This window comes from Buteo buteo, chromosome 10 (assembly GCF_964188355.1).
Source record: "Buteo buteo chromosome 10, bButBut1.hap1.1, whole genome shotgun sequence".
Lineage (NCBI taxonomy): Eukaryota > Metazoa > Chordata > Aves > Accipitriformes > Accipitridae > Buteo > Buteo buteo.
The window spans coordinates 4,581,918-4,586,702 of record NC_134180.1 but is presented as its reverse complement, the minus strand read 5'-3'; the positions used below and the strand labels follow the sequence as shown (position 1 = coordinate 4,586,702).

The 4,785-nt window shown below is 38.9% G+C and overlaps 1 long non-coding RNA gene across 1 annotated transcript; it reads left to right on the top strand.

Annotated features, from left to right (window-relative positions):
• Positions 1–3,715: 3,715 nt before the first annotated feature.
• Positions 3,716–4,558, top strand: LOC142035403 (uncharacterized). Its single transcript, XR_012651878.1, has 3 exons — positions 3,716–3,732; positions 4,244–4,270; positions 4,452–4,558. It is a non-coding gene; the product is annotated as an uncharacterized LOC142035403 (long non-coding RNA).
• The last annotated feature ends 227 nt before the right edge of the window (positions 4,559–4,785 follow it).

Genomic DNA, 4,785 nt, shown 5'->3' with positions numbered 1-4,785 from the left:
GCTCTGACATACTTGGTGAGTGTCAGTCAGGTTCCTCTTGTGGCTATGTTCTCGTTGGTTTTATTATTGATTCACTGTGACTCAACTGGCTTTTTGTCTTGGCAGCTTGATCATGTGCTCAAGAACAGCAGCATTAGCCCTGCTTATACTGGATGTGCAGTGGTGGTACTAAGGTAGGCACATCCTGGAAGTGTTACAGAAGACAAGGGCAATTCAAATTTTGGCTGACAATAGGACTACGCAGAAGTCTTTCCTTTGCATACAATTCCTTCCTAATTTTGTTTCCTTCTAGCCTGGTGAGCCTCTTAAGTTCTAGAGAGTGCCAAGTAGAATTACACCTCATTTCTGATCCCTTGTGATGGGGTGGCTATTACATAATTTCTTCTGATTATGCTTGCATTGGTTTCACACCAATTTTGCCCTGGATAAAGAGGGTAATCTGACTAATTTTAAATGCATTTCAGTTAGATCATAAGACTGTGGTTCAGCTGTATAAGACAGCATAATACTAAATTTCCAAAATTTAAGGCCATTGTTTCATTTAACAACATTGTTTTACAGTATTTTAAGGGGAAATCCAATTCCATGTTAGTGTGCAAGCAGACTCAAACAAATGCACAAAAGTGTCATTCAGGCCTGTAAACATGTGTGTGATTTTTCAGGTCTGTGAAGAACAGAGAGGGCACTGCCATGGACGCTGTCTGCACATACAGAGCCAATGCTACCACTACTGAATTCAACCGAATCAAGGTTTATCGTGAGTTCAGCAAGATGACAGCCAACTGCACTGAGCTAGGACCCTACAGGCTGGATGCAGCAAGTTTTTATGTTAGTGGTAAGTGGCTGAGCTGATATCAGGAGGGAATCCTCTCCTGACTGCTGATTTGATACTAGGAGGAATTGAGTTACTACGTAACTACAGAAGCGATAAAACCTGGACAGAGAGCAAGAGCAAATACTAACCAAAGCAGAAGAGCCACTGTCACTCATAGCCTTTGCACCTTGTTCTTCCTTTGAAGTGACTTAGCCAAACACAATATATCATATCATAATACACCATAGGTCATTCTCCAGAAAATATAAGGATTGACCTCTCAAGGTGCACTATGGAATGTGTTCCCCTGCAGAGGAACAGCGTTAGAACTGGACACAACTTGATGAAAGTCATACTTAAATTGTCAATGTAGAAGTTAAATCGGATTTAGGGAATGGATAAATTCCCTCTCAACATCCCTAGGGAAGGGAGAAATCTGTGCACTGCTTTCTAAGAGAAGCAGCAGCTTGCCAACAACGTTCAGGAGCATGAATGTTGCATTTATGGCTCAACAGTCATCAAATCAGTCTTTCCTAGTAAATGTTTACACAGGAACTCTCAGACAAAAACAATTCAAGTTCTGTATTCCACTGTGTGCCAGACCTTCCAAATTGTAAGCCAGTTTCTCAAATACTGTCCTTTTTCTTCCCCCCACAGGTTATAATGAACTGCAGCCTGGGCTATGTAAGTACCTTTAAACAGCAATTGAAAGGGCAAGATGATTTTGCTAGTTAGCAATAGCCAAAAAAGAAGGTTGGACTAACAAACCAAGAGTACTACTAGACTTATAAAACAGCGTTAAGAGAATCTGGGAGCCTGTTAGGGAACCATAGCTGCTATGACCCTGAAGCCAGCTAGAACATCTGAGAATTTTTCTTACAGTTTTCCCTAGGGATGATGATCATAAATTATATTTTCAAGCAATAATTTGCCTTGCTCATTACAGCTGTTGATCAAAGTACGCAACCTCTGTCATCAGCAGTAAGGAACTTCACATTGAATTTCACCATAACCAACCTCCAGTTCACTGCAGATCTGGCAATGCCAAATTCTAGAAAATTCAAGTCAACCGAGAAAGTCATGTACCATTATGTAAGTCTGGCAAAAGGATGCCCTGCTTGGGCACAGTTCTTTTAATATCTCTAATATCTTACCTTTGCCATGACATGTTACTTAAATGTTATTATTAAATTTCTAGATTGACTCTTTACTCCAAAAAAGCAGCATCGGCCCTGCTTATATTGGCTGCAAAGTAATGGCATTCAGGTAAGATTCATGTCTGGGAAAAGTCTGCATTACCTGATTCTTAAAAAGTTGCTTCTCACTTCTTAGCATTCGACACATCTCTGAGTGGTTTTCTTTTATGGTGGTAATGTCTCTGAGTGGTTTTCTTACATACATCTTTGATCATATGCTAAAAGATGGACTTCTCAATAATGGCTAAACCATTCTAAAACAGTGCTTTGTTTCCTAGGTCAAAGGAGGACAGGGATGACACGGGAGTAGATGCCATCTGCAGCTATAGAGATGAGCCTTCAGATCGCAAGTTCAACAGAGTGATAGTTTACCATGAGCTAAGCAATATGACAAATGGCATCACCAAGCTGGGACACTACAACCTTAACAGCCAGAGCCTCTACATTAATGGTAACGAGACCACCTCACAGCATCATTCCCTATGTTGACAGACTATTTTGAAATGAGAATGAAGAGGATTAAATACACCTCTCAAAATAGATAACAAAAAGTCAAGGGCAACAAAACTGTTAAAGTCACAAAGTTAAAAAAGTCATGAATTTATTAACCACGATCCTGAATCTTTTGTAATAAAAAACCATGTGTTTAGTCCTGTTGAGACATTCTTGGAATATTTTCCTAATAATTGTCCATTTGTTTTTCAGATTACAATGAACTGCATAGTCTGTCACGTAAGTATGTTTAAAACCAGATACAGAATAAAGCTACTCAAAGGCATAAGTGTATTTTGTTTCCCCCTGCTTTGGCAATGCTCGTAAGATTGCAAAGTTTCTGAAGTATGTGATCATGTTCCTATGTTTTTCTGCTCTAAATGTAAAGGAAAATAGTAACAGTACTATGTCTTATGAAGATCCTGTTCTTATTTTATCTGTGTAATTTTTGTTCTCTCTTACAGTGGTGAAGACAACCCCCACACAAAGCCCAGGACCAATAATAGAACAATTCACACTGAACTTCACAATAACCAACCTCAGGTTCACGACAGACCTAGGGACACCAAATTCTGCTAAATTCAATTCTACCGAGAAAATAATGCAACATTACGTAAGCCAGTCACATTGTTTTTCACTGAATTCACCCAGTATTTGGGGTCTCCCATACTCACAAAGATCTTTCCTTGTCAGATTGACCCCCTGCTTCAGAAGAGCAGCATTGGCCCCTATTTTGCTGGCTGCAGAGTAATGGGATTCAGGTGAGAAATATAGCTGAATGATTAACTTTGAAATTTAGCAAATGAGTTTCCTTATGTTTAACAGTTCTTTTCCTTTTTCAAGAAGTTGGTATCTTTATTATAAAGTTTGTATGCACTTTTTTATGGTCCTTATCTTACAAAGCTTTTTTCTTTGTAATATCGTATCTCAGTAATTTCTGCAGTTCATCTGAGAACTGTGGACAGATTTCAATAGTTTTGGGTTTTTTCAATCACATCAGAAAAAAACCAGATTTTTGCAATAACTAACAGAAGCTTCATGATATTCAATTCCTCAGGTCAGTGAGGAATAGGGATAACACAGGAGTAGACACCATCTGCAGCTATGGAAATGGCTCCCAAGTGCCCAAGTTTGACCAAGCTAAGGTTTACCAAGAACTAAGGAGCATGACAAATGGCATTACCAAATTAGGAATCTATAACCTGGACAACAAGAGCCTCTATATCAATGGTAAGTCCTTGATTTTCTCATTCCTCCAGGCACTAGAGCAGTTTGGGACCACCTCAGGTCTTAGGGATCACTTCAATATAAAAAAGTGACCTTGAGGAAAAGGTGATCCCACTGGAGTTTACTGCATAGCTTGTATAAGATGAAATGTATGCTTCCAAGAACATTTTCACATAGACATTTTTGAAGATTTTCATTTCTATATTACATTGAAGAGTGACTTAATTTTAGTCTTGACCTCAGACATTCACCTGCATATGAACATTTCACCTGATTTCTATGCCACCAGTATTTAATTCAAACAGTGGCACATATATTTTCCTCATTGTAGTCTTCACTATTATAAAAGCACCTTGTTCTGCTTAAGCACTAGGTTGTTTAATAGATTCACACCCTCCAGGACTGGTTCTGATGATTCATTACCAAGTCATCCATACAATCATCCCCTCTTCTATTTCATTCTCTTAAGTGTGTAGTTGTCTTACATAATGTTTCTCTTGCATTTCCTTTCCAGGTTACAACAAACCACTTGAGAGATCATGTAAGTGTTTTGCCAAACTCATTCCAGGGAAAGCTATAAAAGGAGTGGTGCACTCAAAAAATAAGAGGGGAACAGATTCTTCAGAGTAACCTTGAAGTGTGCTAGGATTGGGAATGTCTTTGAAAGTGAAGATAGCTTTTGTTGATAGTACAATCACAACCCTTCTCCCCTTTGATTATAGCTCTGAGCACAACTGCTGCACCAAGCCCAACATCCAAGTATTTCACACTTAATTTCACCTTGACCAACCTCCAGTACACTGCAGATCTGGATGCACCAAGCTCCCACAAATTCATTTCCACAATGAAAGTTATCAACCATTATGTAAGTCTGGCTCTGGTTTTGCCCATTTTGTGTTATGGTGGTAATCTTAATCTGTCTGCATTAAACTCAGAACATGCTTTCAGGTTCTCAGTTGTACTTTTTTTTTTGACAGATTGACCCTCTTTTCAAAAGAAGCAGCATAAGCTCTGCCTACACAGGATGTAAAGTGATGAGATTTAGGTAAGATTCCT